Source organism: Anolis carolinensis, chromosome 4, assembly GCF_035594765.1.
Source record: "Anolis carolinensis isolate JA03-04 chromosome 4, rAnoCar3.1.pri, whole genome shotgun sequence".
Taxonomy (NCBI): Eukaryota; Metazoa; Chordata; class Lepidosauria; order Squamata; family Dactyloidae; genus Anolis; species Anolis carolinensis.
Genome location: NC_085844.1, coordinates 100,989,042 through 101,014,786, shown reverse-complemented (window position 1 = coordinate 101,014,786; position 25,745 = coordinate 100,989,042). Strand labels below are relative to the sequence as shown.

General features: G+C 39.2%; 1 protein-coding gene across 1 annotated transcript in view; it reads left to right on the top strand.

Annotated features, from left to right (window-relative positions):
• Positions 1 to 25,745, top strand: part of LOC134298625 (uncharacterized) — an 87,913-nt gene that overhangs the window by 13,406 nt on the left and 48,762 nt on the right. The window lies entirely within an intron of this gene.

Sequence of the window (25,745 nt, the reverse complement as noted above, 5' to 3'; positions counted from 1 at the left end):
CCCTCAAGAATTCAGCCAAACAGGCCTTGGGCAGAACTCCCCCCCGTTTTCCAGGAGGGAAAATTATTCTAAAGATAGGGGAGTCAGGGAGGCTAATCGCAGAAGCCTGAGAATCGCTGCCAAACAAATGGCTGATTAGGTCTGCTTCCCTTGGGAAATTCTAAGGAGTCATGCATCTGGACAGAGTTGGGTTTCGCTTCTCGTTCTCTAGGGAAAACGAGACCCAATATAGGTGTTTGGCACGAGGATTTCCTTGCAGAGTCAATTGATCAGCTTGAGGAGAGAGATCGTGTGTGGACTTCGTATTCCCAGTTCCTTGCTTCCCGGATCAAGCTTCAAGCCTTGCCTTGTCTCACGGTTTTACCACGGACTCTGGTTCATGCTTCATGTTCGTCTTGCCTCTAGTCACGGATCTAGCCAAGAATCAAGTTTATTTCCAGCCTTGTTGTCAAGCTTCATTGGACTTTAAAGACTCTGCTATTTCCCCACACTATTGCTTGGCAAAGTGTGTGTTTCGGTCAAGTGGATTAAAACTTTGAACTCTAATATCATTTATTGGACAATACATTTCTGGACTATATTTGACCTCATCTGAAACGTCTGCTTCTGAACTATATTCTTCACTTGCTTTTATTGATTTTATATATTTCTTTAATAAAGATATTAGATAGAGACTGGCCTCTGTGTAAGGTTATTGGTGCTCTGCAGCCAGGGTCCTGACATATTTATTCTAAATTCCATGGCAAGCAATAGTGATTAATCTTATATAATGTGTGGGGATTTAATTTAGGTTCTCCAAAATACCTGGGTCCAGAATCTAAGATGAGAGTTAGGGGGTGAATACATTTGTCTGTTCTTGTCACGCCCAAGGCAACGGAGCACTAAGAACCGAACACAGAGGCCAATAACTATCTAATATCTTTATTAAGGAAATATATAAGAATAATAAAAACAAGTAGAAAATATAGTCCAGAAGCAGACCTATCAGATGAGGTCAAATATAATCCAGAAATGTTTTGTCCAATAAATGATATTAGAGTTCAAAGCAGAATCCAACAAACCGAAACACACACTATTGCCAAGCAATAGTGCGGGGAAATGTCCAGAGTCTTTCAAGGTCCAAGGTAATTCCACAACAAGGCTGGAAACAAAACTTGATTCTATGAACAAGGTCCGTGGCTAGGAACAAGGCAAGGTGATTCTTGAATACTTGGTTAGGCAAAGCAAGGAGACTGGGTTTGCGGACTTTGCGAAGTCCACACTAGGCTGGAAACACGAAATCACTCCTGGAGCTGCTCTGTTGACTCCGCACGGAACCTATCATGCCAGGCACATTTAACTAGGTCTCGTTTTCCTGCAAAGCAGGTGTCCAGCGTTCTCTTTCCCTAGAGAACAGGAAACGAAACACAGCTCTCTCCAGATGTGAGACTCCCTAGATTTTCCCAGGGGAACATGGCTAATCAGTGTCTTGTTTACCTGCAAGTCTCAAACTCCTGCGAACCTGCTCCTTCTCTCCCCTGCCCGCAGCATAGGACTGTCTCCTAGCAAAAGGGGGTGAGAGCTGCTCAAGGTCTGTTTTGATGGGTTCTTGGGCAAAAACATCAACATCAGGCATTTGGAAAAATTCCGGCTCTTGCTGAGCCGGCGAAAACCCCATGTTTTCATCTTCATCAGCCACGGTGGCACTGGGAGCAGGACTACAAGGCCCATGAGGCATTACAGTTCTATTATGTTGCACAAAGACTCCTAGATATCTTGTCCTAAAAATTCTGAAAAGAATGGTAAGGCAACTGAAGGATCTTCAGACCTGAAAAATGGTCCCCAAGAGTCCACGAGTTCATCTATCCCTATTTTAAATACTCTATTTTAGATGCTTTATCCATAAATGACATGTAGCTTCACTCATATGCTATCCTCTTTAATAATAGTTGTCTCATCATTTATCTATGACTGCCTTATGAACTACTTCTGATATTACCTTTCACTGTCTTCTTGACATGGGACACTATGCCAATGATTCTGATGAGACCTTCTTTCTTTCTCCTTCTCAGCTGTGATGCAAACTGTTCCTCTATTATGACTGGCACCACCTTCTGGTTCTAGAATCATGGCATTATTGAGCCAAGAACCAAAACAAAAGCCTATTCATCTCATTCTGAAGTAAAATGTCATTATTATTATTAATATTATTATTATTGACACAAAGACATAGTTTGACACAGCAAACGAGATATGTATGCTGGATTTCGTATCACAAAATCACAAGTCAAACACTTTCCAAGTGTTTAGGACTGTGTGATGTATTATTATTATTATTATTATTATTATTATTATTATTATTATTATTATTAATTATTAATAATGTATTATTGTGCAATTGACTGCAGCATTGTGATACATTATATTATTATTATTATTATTATTATTATTATTATTATTATTATTATTATTATTATTAAATTGTACATTATACACATGATCACAACCAAAATCTCACTTTATCTGTAACCAATGGTTTCCAAACTTCAGTTCCCAGGTGTATTGGACTTCAATTCCCAGAAGCCTCAGCTGCCTTAACCGATGATCAAGGATTCTTGGAGCTGAAATCCAAAACACCCGAATGACCAGAGTTTGGGAAACAGTTCTGTAGGCCATGTTGGATTCTTAAAAATCTATAATCCAGCTTCTGACTGAAATTTAGAATGCATTTAGATGGTGAAAAATATCACCATCTAGTTATTATCATTTCTTAGGTATTTTGTATTTAGCATGCTTTATTTGTGATTGGATATTAAAGATAAACATAAGCTTAATTTACAAAGCATATATCATTTATCACTGTCTCCCAAAGCAGTTATTATACTTCCAGCTCAAGAATAGAAAACAGAATGTTGGTGAATAGGAAAAGAGATTTAAAGATGAGTCTAAAACTAACCCTAAAAACTGTGGCATAGACACAGAGAACTGGAACGCCCTGGCACTTGGGCACTCTAGCTGGAGGTCAGCTGTGACCAGCAGTGCTGTGGAATTTGAAGAGGCACAAATGGAGGGAGAAATGGAGAAACGTGCCAAGAGGAAGGTGTGTCAAGCCAACCCTGACCGGGACCCCCTTCCCTCTGGAAACAGATGTCCTCCCTGTGGAAGAACATGCAGGCCAAGAATAGGGCTCTACAGTCACCTACATACCCACCGCCATTATATTCGGACAGTGATAGATTGTCTAAGTAAGTACAGTAGAGTCTCACTTATCCAAGCTAAACGGGCCGGCAGAAGCTTGGATAAGCAAATGTCTTGGATAATAAGGAGGGATTAAGGAAAAGCTTATTAAACATCAAATTAGGTTATGATTTTACAAATTAAGTGCCAAAACATCATGTTATACAACAAATTTGACAGAAAAAGTAATTCAATACGCAGTAATGTTATGTTGTAATTACTGCATTTACGAATTTAGCACCAAAATATCATGATATATTGAAAACATTGACTACAAAAATGGCTTGGATTATCCAGAAGCTTGGATAAGCGAGGCTTGATAAGTGAGACTCTACTGTAAGTAAGTAAGCATATCTCTGAGGGCATTCTGTTGTGGGAGAAAAATTGATTTCTCACATGGAACACAAGTTGTTAATGTCTCATTAGAACCTTAGTTGAATTATATTTCTAAAAGTATTGTAAGTTGGATGCCTCAAGTTTCTCAGTAAAAGAATGTTGGAATATGAATTGGGTAAATAAATAAATAAATAAATAAATAAATAAATTGAACATTTGTATTACTAAAAATGTTTAAACTGTTCCCATGATATTGTGAAGGATATAAATATTTAATTAAATAAGCATTAAATAATTAAATATTATGCTCTAGATCAGGGGTCCCCAAACTAAGGCCCGGGGGCCGGATGCGGCCCATTGAAGCCATTTATCCGGCCCCCACGGCACAAGGGCAGAAGGGGGTTGGGCTAAATGACACAAGGGGTCTCTTCTTCTCTTCCAACCCTTATTATTATTATTATTATTATTATTATTATTATTATTATTATTATTATTATTATTATTATTATTAACATTGAGGCTGGATGGCCATATGTCAGGGATGCTTTGCTTGTGCTTTTGGTGCACAGAGGCAGATGGGAGTTGGACTAAATGTCCCAAGGGGTCTCTTCCAACCCTCTTTATTATTATTTTATTATGAAACAGCAAACAAGATCGATATGCTGGATTTTGTATCACAAAATCACAAGTCGAACACTTCCCAAGTGTCTAGGACTGTGTGATGTATTTTTGGATGATGCGTGCAGATCCCAGTCGGGTGGCCTTTTGCAGTTGGCAGATCGTGATTTTGTCAATGTCTATTGTTTCCAAATGCCGGCTGAGATCTTTTGGCACGGCACCCAATGTGCCGATCACCACCGGGGCCACCTGCACTGGTTTCTGCCAGAGTCTTTGAAGTTCAATCTTATTTTATTATTATTATTATTATTATTATTATTATTATTATTATTATTATTACTATTAACATTGAGGTTGGGTGGTCATCCATCAGGGGTGCTTTGCTTGTGCTTTCGGTGCACAAAGGCAGAAGGGAATTCGACTCAATGGCCCAAAGGGTCTCTTCCAACCCTCTTTTTTATTATTATTGTTGTTGTTATTATTATTATTATTATTATTATTATTATTATTACTATTATTTATTGCTCAGTGGCCAACTATAGTCCGGCCCTCCAACGGTCCGAAGGATCGTGAACTGGCCCCCTGTTTAAAAAGTTTGGGGACCCCTGCTCTAGATATTATATATCCCCAATTTTGACTATGAAAAAGCAATAACAATTTTGAAAAAATCTAAGAGAAAGAAAATTTGGTATAATAGCACCTGACCAATGTAACATTTATTAACTATTTTCCATTATCTCTCATGTAAAAACTTCATAAGAAATTCTAATGTCGGCCTAAAGCTTTAGTCAAAATTAAATTTAAATTGTTGCCTTTGGTTAATTTAATAGATACTTCATTTGATTGCAATTAATTAGCTCCTAATCCTATCTTTGCTATCACAAGCACCATCTTGAGGAACAGCTGCTTTCCTTCCAGTTGCATGCTTTGAAACTTGGAGAACCCTTTTACATAGGCATTAAAATTCAACTTGAAGCTGGCTTGAGGTCAGCATGTCTAGAAAATACCTCCACCCCATGTAATCTCCATCCAGAAACAGCATGATTAATAAAAACTCACTGGAAATTCTGGATCAAACTATAAAATCTGCGGAAGCTGATCTGTGTATAAACACTGCAGAGCTGTCAATCAAAAGATACATGAGAGACAGGGCTAATGCTGAAGTAGCTGGAGAGACAAAATTACTGTGTTCCCATGGGAATGATCAATCATTGTCTCTTGCTGTGCCTTGCTGCAGTCAAGCGCTGAGAAATTGTTTTTTTTACCACATTATCTCTCCAAAGGAGGTGTTGCGGTTCAACCTGATGAAGATGAGGAGCTTGAAGTTTCAGGGCCTGAGAAAATGCTGGGACCAGATGCAGTTTCAGGGTCTGAGAGAATGCTGGAACCAGATGCAGCTGAGAAGGATAAAAGGATGGGGTTTTGGAGCAAAATGCTGTTTCTGAGATGCCGTGTAAAAGTAGAGATGTTTTGAAATCCAGCAGCCAGGGAGGTGATCTTTCATCTACAAGCAGTTCTGATAACATTAGCTCATCTGGTGAACAGTTGATTTAGATACAGATTCGAGACTGCTTCTGAGAGGGGAGAGATTCTGGTGCAAAAGATCAGAAAGAATTTGTGAGAGAGATAGACAGAAGCGGGCCCCTCAAGGTCAGACGAATGTGTTCATGTTTTGCTGTCCTTAAAGGAGAGAGAGCTATGCAGGGATTTTAGATCTAGCAACATCACTATCCATGTGAAGTACTCCAGTCTCATTCCTTGTTCAAACCTTAGCTCGAGACCCAAGATTCAAGCTCATGTTTTGGCTCCTTGTTTCATGGAATATTTTGGGATTCATGTTCATGTTTTGCTTCTTGTTTTCTGGATTTGCCTTGGGATTCATGTTCATGTTTTAAGCTTTGTTTTCTGGATTTTGCCTGCCTTTGGATTGTTTTCTATGAACAGTTTGACCTGGCTTTGTGGCCTGTGACTTTAGCTTTCTATATTAAGTCTTGGTTTTTACCCTTTACTTCCTTCTTGGTGTTTTGTCCTTATTGTATGTGTTTTCTTAATAAACTGTTTTGACTTTCATGTTTGGTTTCTTTGTGGGTGCTGTGAGCAAGGTGAAACCCCACTGAAGTGCAACAGGCGGTAGAAAAAAATCCTTGGGTTGGCTTGATTTGTGCTTAGCAGATCATGATGGCCACCATTGCAGCTTCCAGCTGGTTCATGGGGTGCCTATGTAGGCACTCCGAAGTGAACTGCTTCTCTTAAATCCACATCTTGACCAGAATTAATTGGCTGTTTAGAAGCAGTCTTGGGGGAAAAACTGATCTCAATAACCTCTGAGAGTGTGTAGAAGAGAGATATCGAATTACTATGTCCACCAGGAAGAAATGGAATACTGATGGAATACTGTGCTGAAAATAAAAACCTATTAACATCAGCATGCTTCCATCTCACTGTGTAGTCCAGAATTAAGGCAGAAAAAATAACCAACTCAAAATCCAAAGTCAGAAGTGTTTGTGGCTGTCTTATGACTTGTCCCTAAGAAAAACAGTGGTCTTAATTCCCCTTGCATCTTTTTGCAGTATCCTAGTTCTATAACACAACCATTTTTACCATCTGTTATCTCCTTCTCTAACTTCTAACAAAAGTTTAAATATGAAATATAAATGTATTTAAAGTAATTAGCGAGTGTTTCTTCTGAAGTTTAATTTGGATGTTTTATAACTTGACAGAATCGCTGTGTATATTTCATAGACATGATGGCATTGCCTTCCAACCCCCTGAAATAACGAGTCAACACAATCAACTTGAATTTAAAACTGGGCAACTTTATTAAATATTACCTAATGACTTTTAATTTGTAACTGAGGCCAAATTCTCAATTGTCATCTATGAATTTGGTGAGGCATAAAGCCCATATTGGTGGTCCTTCCTGACCATCCCTTTAACTGATTTTAGGGCGAAACACCAGGTCCCCAGCATAACTAAACCTGGATGACCTAAAAGGGAATGTGGTGGAGAGTTTTGCCTCAAGAATGCATGAGGTCATAGTCTCCCATTCCTAGACCATAATCGTTTACCCTCGATGGGGCTGTATGAACCCTAGGCGAGAGTTCACGCCTACACCAAAACTGAGGTGCCTTGTGGTGCACACAAAAATATGTGATTTCCCTATGTATTCCACCACAGATCAGCAGCAAATATCAATTTAGCTCCTGACCCCCACCAAATCATCTAGAATTCCCCTGATTTCTCTTTGGAGATTGGCCAAAAATATTTGGTTGCCCAGTTCGGAAAGATGAATACCATCATTCCGATAGAGATCCAGATTGTTGTACTTTATGGCGTCGTGTGGAATATAATAACCCATGCCATCAGCAAAAACATTTCTTATAGCCCGATTGACCCGATTTCAAGCCCTATCCAATTTTTTACTGTCACCATGTGGCCAACTCGGCTTAGGAATAATTGCAGACCATGCCAAGCAGGTTTGGGACCACATCTTTTGGAGCTTGTGCATGTCATTCAAAACTTGAAGGAACAGGGCCCTGCCTTTAAGCAGTCCCAAATCATTGCCACCCAAATGAACAACAAAAACATCAGGAGGAAAACATTTCCCTGACTTGAACAGCAACAGGAGCAATCTGTCCCACTGAAGACCTCTTCTTCCCCTCCACTCCACAAAGGCCATGGAAGCAAGGCCGAGATGTTGACCATAGGGACCTCTATGCACCTGTCACTCAGCCCAGTTCACATAGCTGTGCCTGAAAATCAGGACACGACATCTACTCGCCAACAGGATGGGTTCTGAAAAGACAAATAATTGTAACTAACACGCATATGACTCACGTACATACAATAAGCCCCCGATTTCCACCACCGTAAGGCTTTAATTTTATCCACTGAATAACCCATCATGTAGCAGTGGAGGCAGCTCTGCTTCTAAAGGAATGCGTATCAAATTTCTGGTCTTCGATCCCTAAAATTTTTAATGCCTTGGAAGTCAAGGCCCAAAATTAGTATTTTGTCAGTGGCGTTCCATCCCAGTGACAAAAAAGAAAACCAGGAGCTGCTCCTCTGCATAGGATGCCAATGCTGTAACTGGACATAATTCAGAGTCACTGCATTGTCCCAATTTAAGGATGGAACCCTTACCCTTTTGATCTGTTTTAGAAGTTTGAATAACCAATTTCAACTCATCATGCTGGAGACACAAGTCTGAAAATTGAAGTACACTTTGAGATTGATCCGCTTTTGAAGCTGCAACCAATTTGCTAATCCGAAGGGCTCCAAAAAAGGCAGTGAGAGCTACCGCCTGGAATAATAGCGATTCATATTGGGATTCGCAAATTTGGGGCCAAACTTGTTTTAAACCTTTAAGGATTTCTGGGGTCAATGGCTGGCAATTATCTCAGGGCCTAGCTTGCTCCCTAGATAAACCTTCCAGTCATTTTTGAAGCTGAAAATCTGCAGTGACATCTGGAAAGCCCTGTGCCTTAAGCCAATAAGCAAGGGCAGATAACTTTGCTCAAATGGTTTAAGGAGCCAACCCCTTCCTCTCCAAGAAAACGCCAAACTGTGTGACATGCTCATATGGAAGTGGTGCAACAGAACTTATTGCATACAACTTCTTGAACTCAGAGAACTCCTGCACTGCTCTGATATAAGATTTTCTGGAAGTCGTAGACTATCTTCATGCCCCAGACTATGGACTGTTCCCAGTTTTCCAAAGATGGACCGGCATGCTGTGAGGGTGGAAATGTGCACTGGGGGCAAGCTGCCTGAAGCGTTCCATCTGCATATGGGACAGAGAATCAGCAAGAGAATTATCTGTTCCCCACAATATGAAAATCTTTAAACAGTATATTATACTTTAGACGGTGGAGGGTAAAAATCCTTAAAGCCTCCATCAGTCTGGTTAACCTAGATGTTAAAGAATTGATAACCTGCATGGTGGCCTGGTTATCGCACCAAAAATGAATGGTGGAATTTGAAAATTGATCCACCCATAGCATCACAGCTATCAATATAGGAAAAAAATCCAGGAATGTTAAGTCAGAGGTGATCCCTCTAGTGTGCCAACTCTCGGGCCATAGCTCAGCACACCAATGCCCATTAAAGAAGGCCCTGAATCCAATCGCTCCAGAAGCATCAGACGCTCTTTGAAGGGCATCCTTCAATAATAGGTCCTGTCTCCAAAAAGAAATCCCATTAAACTGTGTTAAAAATTGCAACCATATAGCCAAATCTGCCTTAATCTCACAGGTAATCCGTAAATGATAATACGGTAACCTGACCCCTGAGATGGCATCGCAGAGCCTGCGCAAAAAGGCGCACCCAGGAGCCAATACTCTGCATGCAAAATTTAAGTGTCCAATAATTTCTTGAAACTCGTGTAAAGTGGGCTTATTACGAGTGACAAAGAGTTGGATCCTGTTTATCAAATTTGAAACCTTCTCCAGAGGTAAAGGATTGCTGAATAGTGTTGAGCTCAATCCCCAAAAAGGCTAATTTAGTGGTGGGGCCCTCGGCTTTTTCAGGGGCTAAAGGAACACCCAACTGCTCAGTCAAATCCTGAAAAGACCAAAGCAAAAATCCGCATTCCCCTGACCCTTGTTTTCCCATGAATAGAAAATTGTCCAAATAATGTACGACACCTGATAGTCCAGATTTTCTCTTAAGGGCCCATTCTAAAAAAGTGCGAAATGATTCAAAAGCTGCACATGAAACCGAGCAGCCCATCGGAGGAGTCCAATCCATATAGTACAACCCGTTGAACTGAAAACCTAACAGTTCAAAGTCCAGCGGGTGCCCTGGAAGAAGGCGGAAAGCAGACTTGATGTCACATTTCAACAACTTGGCTGCCGATCTTCTTTGCCGCAGTATCAAAGGAAGAATAATGGACCGTACAAAATTCTTCAGGAAAGGCATCATTCACCAATCTTCCCTTGGGATAGGAAAGATGGTGAATGAGGCGATACTCCCTGGGGGCCTTCTTCAGGACAATACCTAATGGGGAATCTCTTAAATGAGGTGTAGGTGGTGAAGCAAATGGGCCGAGTACCCTTTCCTCAACAACTTCTTTATTAATTTTTGCAAAGGCAATGTCCTCCATGCCAATAATGGATTTCAAATTCGGGGCTCCAAATGGGGCTCTGGGACCTTGTGCAGGAATCCTAAAACCATCACAAAAGCCGCTACGCAGGTAACTGGCTGCTTCCAAATCGGGGTAACAGGACACCCACAACTCTAATTGAATTAGCTTAATTAGCCGGAACCCCTCTTTGAATTTTGGTTATCTCTGCTACCTACCTTACTGGGCTTCACTTTAGTACAGTTTTTAACCCAGAACAGATGGCGCAGACATGCAAGAATTTGCATCACTTCCGGGAGCAGATTCCTTGGGCCGAGTATTCCCAGCACAATAATCGCCGCTGCATCTGATGGTGTTGCTGATGCTGTGGCTGATGAAAGGACTGACCAGCCCTAAAATTCTGAATTGTATGGCTGCTATCAGCCTTCTTGCCAATAACTGGGCGGGCAGGTGTCAGAACCTCCACCCAAAGCTGATGGTCTATCGGGTCCCAGCATAAGGTTGGAGATTGGGCCACACATAGCCGAAAGCGCTTATCATAAAGGAGCCATGCACCCCCAGTAAAGTTGATGTAGGCCGAATTAATAATGTTTAGATATTGAAAAAGAGAGTGGGATCTGGAAGGGTAGGCCTTAACTAGAACCCCACCATAAATCAAGAAACAAGTGAACAAGTGCACTTTTTAATGATTTCCTTTCTCTCATCATCCAATTTATCCTTTTCCTTTTTCTCTAACTCCCTAAAATATAGGATAAAAATATCTACATACTCATTTCTGAGAATTTTATTGATGGTCTTTTGTGCCAAATGGGACCCTAATGATGTTGCACTAAGACTATAGGGGGTTGGCAATGGCCAAACAGCCATACCCCAAAATGAGAGGTTTCTACAGTGGGACATGCTGTCTCCGATGTTCCCACAAGGCTTGATATTCCCTCAACCGGGGCTAAAATAGCCAATTGAGTGCTGCTGCTAGAAGGAAATGGCTCATGAGGTGTTTGAGTTGAACTTAGGTCTTGCGAGTCAGCTACTCCCCAGGGGAAAATGTGTGCATCCCCATTACCTGATGAATCAATGTTGCCTCCGATTCCACTGCACCAAGCCAAACAGCTGCCACCGTTGAAGTGGCCATCCGATCATCTGTGGCCGGCAACCCGTGTCCGCCTCTCCTCCTCTAAAGCGGAAATACGGGAACATAAAGATTTTATTAAAGGAACATTACTGCCAGCCCTAGGCCGCTGTGCTTCTCTAACGGCAACCGCCGCCTTCTGTCTCTCAAGCATATCAATATGCGCAATGAGAACTTTTAGAAACTGGGCCAAATCCTCCTCTTCATCCAAAGAAACATTCGGCGGGGGAGGGCACTTAGCAGGTCTATTCTTAGCCAGGCCCTTGCCTTTTGTCCCCCCAACATTCTTCTTAGGTGCCTGTGAAGAAGTGTATAATTATATTTTGTTTATAGATGACATGTTTATTGGATTTTGTTTAAACAGTCAGGTTTGGCTAAAGTTTAAAATGGTGAGTATTTGAGTTGATGATGTATGGGGGAAGGTAGCCATCTTAAGGCAGGTTACCATAGCAACAGGGGCGGAGCCAACCGCCGCCTGGAAAGGAAAAGGGGGAATATTTAAAAACCCAGGCAGTCTGTGATTTCCATTCACAGTGAAGGAACTGATTCTTGTGTAGAGGATCAGGGTGACTCAAAAGAATTTGAGTCAGGTCTAAAATAAAAGGATTTATTTTAGGCAGTCTGTGATTTTCTAGTCACAGTGGAAGATCTGATTCTTGTGAGGAGAATCAGGTTGGCTCAAATAGAAGGATTTGAGTCAGATTTAGGTTGGACCAGACTAGGCAAGTTAGGTGACTTGTCTAGGGTCATTTATAGAGCCTGTGGATTAGGGAAAATTAATCCCAGGGGATCCAGGAGGATCAGGGTTTAGTGTAATCTAGAGAAAGAAATATTTTGAAAGTTTGACCACCTCATAACCGTTTGTAACCATTAAGCGAAGTGCCTTTAACAAGTTATATGAAACCATCAAGCTCTGTACCTGCAATAAACTTGTTTTGATTTTATTCTAACTAAGCCTCTGTCATACTCTTATATTAAGTTAAGCAACATCAACATCTGAAGTGGAGCAAATAGAGAAAGCTTAAAAGAACCAGTGCCATCTGCCTGACCATCTCCTCCATTGGTGGCAGCGAAGAAGATAGTCAAACAAATAATTAATTAACATCATCTCTCATAAAACATCTTTATTAATTGGTGTTATCTGTGTGTGTGTGTAGGATCAGAGGGATTCCATCTCTGTCACACATTCCTGTCAGACACCTCACCTCTTTACATATTGGGGGCAAGCGGAGGGGATCAAAAGGATTCCATTCCCTGTCACCCTCAGTTCTGTACAATTTTGGTGGCAGCGGTGGGATTCAAAAGGGATTCCATTCCCTGTCACCTCAGCATCTTTACAGTGCCATACTATAAGAACAGTTAAAAAGAAAACCATTAACAAACAATTACATTAATGAAGCAGCAGGCCACCCTGGACGTAATAACAAAATGACCCAAAGCCAACGTGCCATATTCCTGTACTAAACGTTGGCTACTTAATGCCCTTTTACTATTATTGTTGTTGCTATTATTATTATTATTATTATTATTATTATTATTATTATTATTATTATTATTATTGCATCCCCATCGTCACCAGAAGGAGAGCCCTTCTCAAATCATAACTAGCCCAAAGAAAACTCATGGATGCTGAATTAAAACGAGGAAAAACTCGAAGAATCAGGCCTCTTGTTCACCAAATGCCAGCCAGACCTGCATCAAATTGCTGACGAGTTGGCAAATGGCTGCAGGGCCTGCACAAAATGGCCGCCGGGCCTGCACAAAATGGCTGCCAGGCCTGCACATGGCAGTGGGGCCTGCACAAAAATGGCCACTGGGCCTGCACCAATGTTTGCCAAGCCTCCACAATATGGCTGCCAGGCCTGACAAAATGGCTGTCGTTCCTCCCCAAGATTTCCACCAGGCCGCAACCACATGCCCCACAAGCCTGAATAAAATGGGCAACAAATAAAAAACAAAAAGGCCGATGGCCTATGAAAATGGCCACCCATCCCATGATTGGCCCCAAAGTTAAAAATGGCCACAATAACTTAAGATAAAAAAAGACTCACTGGCGTGAAATTTAAAAATGGCGGTCAGGCCTACCTGCATGGCCACCAAATTATCTGCCCCAGCGACCGACAAACTAAAAGGGGAAATGGGCATCAAAGGGGGCACCAATATGGCTGCCATGCTGCAACCGTTAAAAATCAGCCGAGGCCACAAGGAACAAACAGCCGAACCAGCTTGGACAAAAAGAAGCCAGGGCAGCCAAATGCCCTACACATCCCTTTAGATTGATCCCCCACTAAAACTTACATTGCTACCCCATAAGCATGTTGCAAAAGCATTAAAGGCCCTCACATCCCAGCCAGGGCTGCAGAGGAGGTTGTTCTCAGTGCCCCAGCTCGATACCCCAGCGAGACGATGCCCCCCCCCCCCGGCGCCCAAAAGGAACACAGCAGAAAGGCACCCTCCAGCAACCAACCAACCCAAAGGCTGAGGCCTATGCGGTGGCAAAAGAAAATTAAAAGGGGGAACTTAAGAGGACAAACGGCCTTAGGAACAGGAGCTGGGAGGAACAAAGGGAGGTGCGCTGCCATGGCGCGCACACACACACACACCCCGCCACACCTAACCAAGAGGAAGGCAACAAGGAAAGGAGGCTGATAGGAATGGAGGGGAGGCACGGCCACATGGCACGGCACCTGCCACAAGCCGCAACAAGCGAGAGGAAGGTTGCATAGACTTCAAGGGCAAACACCAAAGGAAGCAGGGAATACGGAACAACCCCTGTCATCCCATGGCCTTTGCCTCGCCAACCCACCTACAGATCTCTCTGACAATAAGAGCAAGTGGATGAGATCCTTTGAAAACTCTTCCAAGAACGAAGACCTTGGTCTCACTTGGCCTGGAGACCTCACTTTTCAAACCTTCCTGCTCGATGATGGAAAAGTGAGTAATCTTGGGGGCAGATAGCTTCCTAGAAGCCCTGCCCCCAACCAGCTCTCCCTTTCAGTGGGAGGGAGCAAAGCCACTTCCCTCTTCTGCTGTGTGTGTGTGTGGTGGTGGGGGGGGGGGGGGTTATTTTATTCAGATTTTTTTTCCAAATAAATGGGAAAAAAACACATTTTAAAACACCACTAAAGGCTCTGAGTAAGTTACATAATATACTTCAGCTGATCATAAACCATAAGATTTGTTCAATCTGTATGCCTATACAATATATTTATCCTGCTAAACTGACCGGTCCCCAATGCAGCAAGGTAATAATTATAGCTCTCATTAAATTACACAAGGACTCAAACAGTGAATTGCACAGTAGGCTTCAGAGCCTAACATATCCCAGTACTGTAACAATAAACTTTAATCTAGATATCCTGAGATTCTGCTCAATATGTCTTCCACTTTAGTTTATTCCAAAACACAAGAGACAAACTGAGGAAGCTGCCTCTGGCATTTGAACTGAAGGGTCGTGTAATGACAGCAATCTTTTGGTTATTTAATGTGTTACAGGTTGAGCATCCCTAATCTGGAAATTCAAAATACTCCACAATCTGAAATTGTCTATGTGGGTAAGATAATGACACCTTTGCGTTCTGATGGTCCAGTGAAAACTTACTTTGTTTCATGCACAACATTATTAAAAAATATTGTATGAAATTATCTTTACGTTATGTGTATAAGGTGTGTGAAACATTAATCATTTTTTTTGTTCAGACCTGGGTCCCATCTCCAAGATATCTTCTTATGTACATATATGTAAATACATGTCTGCAAAAAATCCAATATTCAAAACACTTCAAGTCCCAAACATTATGGATAAGGGAAGCTAAAACTGTTGTTTTATTTTGTTTTCCTGCCAGGTATGGAAATTGTTTCTACCTTAGGTAGTAAAATAACTCTATCAGCCTTGGGTGCTGTATTCCTTGACTTGTATATGTGGAAGCTTTCACTCCTCCCATCAACATAACTATGCTGTTGTGGGCACCTCAGGCAGAATTGCTTTAGGCAGAAAATTGTCTTCAGCAGACCCTGGCTCATAGTGATTCACAGAACACAGAACAGTCATTTATTCAGGTCTCACATAATAGGAATATAATGTACATGAAGGAAGATGCTAATTTGGCCAATCAGTAGTATTCAAATTTATACTTCATATGCAAGCGACAGTTCCTATGATGCATCTGATCAACAAATGTGCAGTTTATCGATAGGATAGATTAAATTTTTTAGAGAGCTCATTTGTAGTATAAATTAGTTTCACATTGCCACTGGAAACACTTTGGAGGACTGGCTGATTGAGCAGTACTAAAATGAGATTTGCCCTTTTTCATAAACGTAATTTGAAGATTGGTTTGCAGTGTGTTTACAATGATGTCATGCACTGGTAAGATTTTTCATTTGTGGGTAGAGAGGCTCTAATGCATCTTACAACCCTCATGCAATAGCATTTGTATTCTGTGAAAAATACGAATTTGGATTTTCTGCATGGAAACAGCATATTCTGTTTTCTGCACACTTTCTGTAAGCTGCTTTGAGTCTGCTTTGGGGTAGAGAAAGGTGGAGTATAAATCAGATAAATAAATAAATAAATTCTACGAAGACAATTTACTTTTTGTGTACATTTCTGTGCACAAAATATTGTGTTATGCTAGAAGGTATTTTTTCATGCAAAATAAGCTTTGAATTTCAATAACAATAATAATAATAATAATAATAATAATAATAATAATAATAATAATAATAATAATAATAATAATTGTGTGGTTTTCTGGCATATATATCTTGTTTGCTGCATCATACTATGTCTTTGAGTCAATAATAATAATAATAATAATAATAACAATTTTATTCAAAGGGACTTACGGTGGCTTTCGAAGACAAAAATGGCAAACATCTCTGTGTTTCTGCCGGCGAAATATTTTCAGCTACTTTCCCCCGTTTATGAAATATATGCACATGTATCATAAGATCACATTTTCACACTGAAGAACATTAGCAGTATATACTGAAATCTAGCAAAATTTAGCAAAACTCACCAGATCTACATATTTGGGAGGTGTTCAGAAGTAGAACTTAGTCTACTATGAATTAGTTTTAAAATAAGTTTCCAAGTCTATGTAGTATTGAACAAATATACCAGAATTCCAAACTCTAGGCTTATTTAAGATTTATACAATGTATTTGGATTTTATTTATTTATTACATTACTTCTACCCCGCCCTTCTCACCCATCAGGGGACTCAGGGCGGCTTACAATATAAACATACACATCAATCAAAAAACAATTTTCATCAAATTTAAAAATCCATCAAGATTAAAAATTACAATAAAATTAAGAATATACATAATTATACATTTAAATGTACATTTAAGGCGCTTTCCATGTCCAGGTGCAGTACATTTCCAAGTTGTGAGCAAAGCAGTTGTAGGTTATATGTCAAAGAATATCTGAATGGATATGCTATGTCATTTCTGGGACATATTGTTAACTTGTATCTCTCAAAATCACTACACTGAGCTTGAAGGAGCCATGAAACTTATACTTTCCATAATTGTACCTGTATAAATCATATAGATATAGTTATTGCAGGTTTATGTTGGTGGAAATGAGAGCAGAATTCCCTTATAAAACAGACTCCTAAATTTATTCTGACAACAGAAAAGAATATTCTACAAAGATTGTAGATTCAAGGAAGTAGTAATAAGGTGGGTGGTGAAGATTATCAGTTTGAGAGATTCCAATACCTCCATGCCATCATCTGCAACTTTGATTTCATATGTGACTCTCTCTCTCCCTCTCCCTCTCCCTCCCTCTCCCCCCCCCCTCTCAGTAGGGTGTTATAGTAAGAGTGAAATAATGATAGTTTCAGAGGAGGAGAAAAAGGAGAAGGAGGAGGATAATGCTCTCTCTATGGCACTGACTATTTTTCCTGCATATGCATAGGGCAGGCGGGTGTAAATGAAGCATAGGCAAGTGATGAGCTACAAACACATGAAATGTTGGCGAATGCTATTTGATATTGATGTAGAAATTGGCCATTGAACTATTGGGAGTATCTACATGTATGTTTGTGTCCGTATCCAGAAATGTTTATAATTGTGAGCTTTCTTTTATCTTGACTTTCTGATATATCCTGGTTGATCTGTTTTGGAATTAATCTGTGATCGCAATAAAGTTCATATACATAAAATGCAATAATGAAATTTATGGGGAGACAGCATATCTAAAGAAAATCTTTCCTTTATACTTTTAAAAAGATATGCTTTTGAAGATAATAATACATATTTCCAAGATTTTTATCCTTTCTCATTGCATTCAAATGACACACCTACACATTGCAGCCAACACTAATTTGTCCTGGCACACAATTTGGAAGGCTCTGCACTAGATTTTTGTGCTCTTGTCTACAACCACCATCATCAGGCAGCAGCCAAACCAACATGGTATTCTGATTACACAATAATATATAATATATTTAGTGTTAATCATTCTACTCCCATTAGTGAACTTTCAAGAATTTCATAGATTTGCCTCTATAGAGAGGCCTGCAAGGTAGGTATGCTTGTCATGACTAGTTTCAGCAACAACATGGGGAGGGGGGTACCTTATGGCCCCTGCCCAGAGACATCAAATTATGTTCAGTGTGGCCAGGCAGTGGGGGATCCCCTACTGCCATCCAAGCAGTATTTGGGCCAGGAGGTGGGCTCAACTGGGCATTTGGCACTTTGGATCAAGCCCACTTTTCTTGCAATTCTATGCCAAACATGCTACACATACATGGGCTAGATAGCCAGGAAAGAGCAGCAACCTATCTTTTTTAGAAGTAGTTCTGTATCTCTGTTTCCAAACTATAAGAAAAAATATGTTTCATCATATTATTTTTGTCTTTGATTTTGTGCACTACAACTCCAAAAGGTAAAGGTTGCCTTGCAGTTTAGCAGAAATGTCTGAATGATTTGCAAGAACTAAGGTAGGCTCATAAACGACTAACTCCATTGCATCAAAGAGCACCCTACAACTTGTAGGTATAACTCATCAAAAAGATCTTATTATTTACTACAAATTTTTACCCCCTTGGTAAAAATAAATAAATAATCCCTGCACAAATTCCAAGGCAATAACCAAATGAAGGGACTACCTTGTAGTTTACTTCCATATGAAATTGGTAACTTTTTAAACCCATTGAAAGGAAGTTAAATAACACAGTCAAGGCAGATATATTTAGGTAATCACAAGGTAGGCAACAATGTTTTATGTAGATAATCCTCTCCCCATTTCATACTGAGCAAAATAACCTAGCCTTTTGGTTGTCAAATTATGTTCTAGCAAATCTTTGGATTTCTTGAAGGCTTATCTAAAACTGGAGATTTTATATTGTATGAATAAATCATTTGAGACCTCATTGTGTTTATTATAAACAAGAGCATAGGTCACAAAGCCACACCTGTATAGCAATGACTTCTTCATATCTTTCAATCATTTCCCTTGTGATTTCTTACCATGCTCATTTTGTTTAAATGCAATAAGGCATTCTAGGATTCCACAAACTTTCAATATCATAATATCTGTGTGTGTGTGTTTGTGTATCTGTATATAAACAAAACATGGACAGTACAGGTGTGCAAAAAATCGGATGAATTGGAATTTTGTGAGTATTTTTGAACAATTTTTATGGATTGCATATGACTAATGGACAGACATGCTTGCATAGACAAAACACACCATCTTCTGTATCCTGACATGTATATATAGCATTAATGGCATTGTCGCAATGTTTTTAAGCAGACATTCTAAAATAAATGTTTGGTGTTTCTAGCAAGAAAACCAACTTGTATTAAAATTATATCAAGCATTTACATCTAAGACTAACCTCAGTATGCCTTTGAAGCTAACTATAGCCCTTTTGAGGTATACACACACACACACACACACACACACACAAATGTCTGAGCAGGGGAAGAATGCTAGCTCCCTGAAAAATTGGGGTTGCTAATGGCAAGGAAATGTTCATGCAATGTTGTCATTGTGTCCTTGAGTCTATTTTGACTTTTGACACTAGTGACTCTACCATGGTGTTTTCTTGGCAAGATTTTTTTATAATTGGTTTGTCAATGCTGAGGATGAGAGAATATGAGGTGTTCAAGGTCACCCAATGAGTTTCCATGGCCAAGCATGGACTCCAGAGTCATTGTCCAATGCTCCAACCTCTACACCACATAGGACTATTGTTCTCCACAGGTAGAATATGACAACAGAAGATGACAAGGCTAACTTTCTCACTTTCCTTGCAAAGATGAATGTTTTTCTTAATTTCATAGTAGATCATTTGTGTTACTGCTTTCTCAAAGCTTCCAGTATATAATTCTAATGCAATATGGAGGAGCCCCCGGTGGTGCAGTGTGTTAAAGTGCTGAGCTGCTGAACTTGCACACTGAAAGGTCACAGGTTCGAATCCGGGGAGTGGAGTCAACACCGGCTGTTATCTCCAGCTTCTGCCAACCTAGCAGTTCGAAAACATGCAAATGTGAGTAGATCAATAGATACTGCTCCGGTGGGAAGGTAACGGCGCTCCATGCAGTCATGTCGGCCACATGACCTTGGAGGTGTCTACGGACAATGTCGGCTCTTTGGCTTAGAAATGGAGATGAGCACCAACCCCCAAGAGTCGGACACAACTGGACTTAACTCAGGGGAAACCATTACCTTTACCTAGTATGTGTTATGTGTTCCTGCGCAAATTATGACAATGTAAAGTATCTCTGCGAAAGAGTTTTTCTTTCCAGTGGCTGCCACCAGAATTATTCAGTTGCTAACCAATCAATATGTAGATGCATAATAAGATAAAAAAGCAGATGCTGAATAGCTGTAATTCTATATGGCTCAATTTAACGTAGTATTTCTACATGTAGTAAATCTATGTTTCTGACTAACTCCAATATTTATGACTATCCTCATTTCTCAGAGGAAGATATTAGCCTCTATTATGTATCAGGGGCATGCCCATCATATGAAAATTCATGTCTGGTATTTCATTACTATTCCTGATACTAAAAATGATCTCATGGCCCTAGAAGGGTGCAGCATTATGTTTATGACTAACCCATATATATGTGTCAATATTCCCCATGGATGCCACCACAACATTTGTTTTATCGTGGACCTCTTCACACAGCTGGCAAAAGGGAAGGAGCATGGGGCAGCTTGTGGTGCAGCACGTGCCCTCCCTCCTTCCGCCATCATACGGTGGGGACAAGATAGCGTGCATTGGCACCCTGTCCCTATCCCCATCAAATGAGAGTAAAAGCGGCAACATGCAGCAACGTGCATTGCCCCACCACCCTTTCCTCCATCATACGGGGAAAGTAGAGGAAAGTGTTAAGCTATAATGAAGACCAACACCAAGGATGTATGTGTTAAAGAAAAACTCATACTGCTAATTTAGGTCAGCAGTTAAGCAATTAAATTTGGACCAAACTCGGTGGGATGTGGCTGTGTGTGTGTATTAGGATACACTTTGGCTCCTGCTCCTGCTTTTGCTTTTGGTCTTGCTCTCTGTACTTTGGAAGAAGAAGATGCCATGCTTTTGGGTCTTGCAATGCTTACAAGGACTATGTTTTTTTTTAAAAAAATATTATTATTTCTTCATACAGATAACAAAATGATACACTGCAAACCTTTGCCATCTAAAAGATAACACAAAAACTGATTACAAACTTTATGGCTGGGATACAGGTTCCAATTGTGATTCCCTTTACGATATATCTTAATTAATTACGTCTTTAAACCCCACATCCCACCCACCCTTACCACCCTCTTCCAACCCCCCTCCCACCCCCATCTGGGTTATTTGAATCAATACATTGATTTAATTGTCTGGAAGGCCTGATTTAAAGTTTTGTACCTATCTTTTCCTTCCGTTTTGTCGATTAAACAAGACAATTTCCTATGCCAATCTTGTCTTGACTGAGTATTCAAATATTTATTTTTCTTTTCATGGATGAAATCATTAATTAAATATTCAGAGATATACGACCACCAGGTTTTCAGGACTCACCTTGTTTTATCTTTCCACCCTCTGGCAATTGTGGCATGAATAGCGGTTATCATAAATTTTAATATATCTGACCATTGGTTGTTCCCCTCTTTTACCTCTATGTTAAGGGACAAAAATCGAGCTTTATCCCAATATAACATTTGCTCTATTATTTCCTCTATTACTGCTCTAACAGCATTATAGTATTTTTGGATTTCAGAGCAGTCCCAAAAGGTACCAATTTCCCCGCATTTATGCCAGCATTTGTTAGAAATGTTTTTCATAATGTGAGCCAATTGATAAGTGGTCCTGTACCATTTTGAGATTATTTTCTTTTATTTTTAGATGTTTAATTTTTTGGGTTTTATCGATCCAGGAGTTTACTAAGTGTTCATTGAAGTTTATATCCTGTTTCCAGGCCTTTACTAAAGTATGTTTTGTATTATAGGATAAAGCTATTAATTCCTTATATATTTCCCCTATAATGCCTTTCTCTTTTTCTATTTTCCAGCCAATTATTCTATCCAATGGGGCATCTAATGTTTCTTTCTTTTTTATTTCAAGTGCTCTTTGTGACAGGCCTACCCAAGCTAACCAATACTTTAAACCGCATTTGTCCTTTATCTTATCCCATTTTTTAATATCTCCATTAGGTTTCCAAGAGGTCTCCTACCTTATTTACTCCATTCTCTTTCAGGGACCTGATTAAGTTCTTAAATGTTTTATCTTTGTTTTCCAGGGTTTCTAGCGGAAAGGGATCTATTTTATTTATTTGTAATTTATTTTTCCATCTTTTCCAAACCTGCAGTGTTGAGAGAAGGGGGCCATCTCTTAACTTTTTAAGCTCTTTTTTATCAATTTTTTTCTCTCACATAAATGAGCCCTTTTTCCAATCATTTAATTCTTTCTCTAATTTCACCCATTTTCCCCCCTTCCAGTTCCAGTTCTATTAATTTAGCAATATGACATGACTCATAATACAACTCCAGAGATGGGGCTCCCCATCCCCCCATTTCTTGGGTGCCATAGAATATAAAATTAGAAATTCTATTTTTATTCCCTCCTGCTACCCATTTTTTTATGGAACTGTCCCACTTCTTGAAAAGTTTTGCAGAAATGTTTACTGGCAGATTTTGAAATAAATATAGGAATTTGGGTAGAATCTTCATTTTATAAATTTTAAGTCTAGAGGTGATGTCCTGAAAATTCTTCCCACAGATTTTAACTAATTTATTTGTAGTTTTCCATAAATGGTTGAAGTTTGATTGGCTGATGTTATTTAATTTTTTTGGAATTTCTACTCCTAAGTATTTTAGTGACTTCTTTCCCAGTTTCACTCCTATAATATTTTGAGCAATTCCTAGTTCTTTCAATGTTAGATTCTTATGGAGAAATTCTGTTTTATCTAAGTTAATTTCAAGCCCTGAGATTTCCCCAAATTCCTTTATTAATTTGACCAAGGAACTTAATGACTCTTTCACCTCACTTAAAATTATCATAAAGATTTATTCTTCTTCCTCGCCCGCCTTGTATCCTTTGATGGTTTGGTCCTGTCTAATTAAATTTGCCAAAGGTTCAATGGCCAATGCAATAATGATGGGGAAAGTGGGCATCCTTGTTTAGTTCCCCTCTTAATATTAATTTGTCTCGAATTAACCCCATTTACATTTATGACTGCCTTATTTCTGCTGTATATCTCTTTTATTACATTACATATTTTCCCCCATTCCACTAGCCTCACATATTTTACTCAAATATTTATGGTTTATTGAGTCAAATGCTTTATGAAAGTCAAGTTTAAGTATAAGAAGTTTAGATCTATTAGCTGTGGCGTGATTTAGAGTGTTTAAGATGTTCCTGATAGGGTCTGCTATTTTCCTATTTTTAATAAATCCATATTGATCTTCATTGATTATTTTAGGGATTTTTTCCTTTATTCTATTTGCTAATTTTTTTTGTAAAGATCTTATAATCCACATTGCTGAGGGACATAGGTCTATAATTATTAGGATCTGTCTCATCTTTATTTGGTTTTGAAATTGTAATTATCTCAGAATATTTTCAGGAGTCTGGAACTTTACCTCCTTCCATGATTACGTTAAAAAGTGTGACCAAATTCAGAGTAATTTCCCCTTTAAAAATTTTGTAGAAATTTGTAGTTAGGCTGTCTGGTCCGGGGGCTGAATTCACTTTTAGACTGTCTATTACCTTTTCAACTTCTAAATTTGATATTTTGTTGTTTAACTCTATTTGTGACTGATCATCTATGTTTTTCTGTAAATAAACTTTTTGTTCTAGTGTGTCTTTACCCTCGTAGAGTTTCTCATAAAAACTTGCCATAATTTCTCTAACTTCATTATCTGCTGTTTTTAATTGACCCCTGTAATCTTTTAATTTTAGTATTTTGTTTCTGGCCTGTTTTTTTTTTAAGGAATCTGGACAAACTTTTTAAGTTATTGATGGAGTTGATTTGGTAATCATTTTTGATCCATAGGTTTTTTTTGTGGCTTCAATTTTTTCTAAGTTCTCCAGACTTTGTTTTTTTTCTATCCATTTTTTCTTATTTTCTGCTGTTGGATAGTTTTGGAATTGTTGAAGGAAGTTCTCCACTTCTCCTCTAGTTTTTTCAAGAATAGATTTTTCTTTCTTGTTAATCCCAATTACTTTAGTGATGCATATACCCCTAACAGTTGCTTTAAAAGCATCCCATAATAACTCTTCTTTTATTTCTGGTTGTCTGTTTATTATAAAAAAATATTTTATCTGTTTTTTAATGTCTTGTTTGTCTTTGTCCTTGAAAGTTACCTTTGGGTTAAATCTCCATTTCTTTGTAAATCTCCTCACAGATTCACCCGATTTAAGCAAAATCAGAGCATGATCTCCTGGCCATTGTTTCCCAACTTTTATCTCATTAATTTCTCTAGAGATATTAATTCCAACTATGAAGTAATCTATAGTTGTGAATTTGGAGTGCCTGTGTGAGTAGAAAGTTGGTGCCATGTCCTCTTCACCTATTCTGTTATGGACCTCGATTAAATTCCATTTTTTAAAATTGACTTTACTTTCTAACCTTGTGGGACTCTCCTCTAGTCTTCTTCTATTCATGTATATCTCCATGTTTAAATCTCCCCTGATGACTCCATCGCCCTTTGCATGTTTTTCAATCTTGGCAAATGTTTTATTTATGAAACTTATTTGCTTTTTGTTTGGAGCATATACACTTGCAATGGAGATGTCACTATTGTTTAGTTTTCCCCTTATCATTATAAATCTACCTTCCTTAAATTTAACAATTTTTCCTTATCTTTTTTCTTGTGGATCTCCTGGATTAAGCATATATCAACATGCTGTTCAGATAACAATGTAGACAATTTGTATTTTTTAACTGAAGAAGATAGGCCATTTATGTTGAGTGACATTAATTTAATTTCATCCATCATAGATCCGTTGTTCACCTTCCCAACTTTCTTTTACAGGCTCTCCCATTATATTAACCATTATATTAACCCATACCCCTGCAAGACCCAGATCCCTACCCCAAAACAACCCCTCCTCTGGAACCCATGACCCCCTCCTCCTCGAGGAGGTTGCTAGGAAAAGAATCCTAGCACCCATCCAGACAATAACGAAGGACAGAGGCCCCTGCATCTGCCCCTCCTTTCCGTCAGATAAAGTTTTCGCATGAATCACCTTTTTTCCTTTCCCTCTTTTTTCTTTTTCCCCTTTCTTTTTTCCTTTCTCTCTTTTCTTTCTTTCTCATTCTTCTCCCTCCCTATCACTAATCCCTGTTCTTTAATCCCATCTACATCACTTTTGTTAATTCCAGAGCACCTCACCTTCTTTTTCATATATAATCAACAACCATTTTCCCACTTTTTAGTTTAGATTATAACAGCAATTACTCAAAAAAACCCTGTCTTTGCTGGTTGTGATTGCTCTAGAAATAGAGCTTACAAGGACTATGTAAGTTTGTTACACCATAAGATTTGTTTTTGATGCAAAACGGCAAGTTTATGTTTGGACTTTGCTGTAAACAGAAAAGTTTTCTGTTTTTCCTTTTACAGCTGTGCAAAGTTATTGTGTCTTTGTTGGACTAGAGTGAATTCCATTTGAAGTGCAATTTAAAGTGCAGGTAGGTCCATTGGAGCTACCCAAAATATACTTTCCTCCCTGTAATGGTGAAGGAAGTGCCTTTTGTAGCTTCCCCTCCACTTTGGGTGGAATGTGTGTGGGGCATGCCATACATCAAGTGATGAGGAATGGCAGGCCCCATCCAAGCCCCAAAACAAAGTGGCAAAATGGGGCTAAAATGTATGAAGAGGTTCTTCGTCAAGGTGAGCTGGAT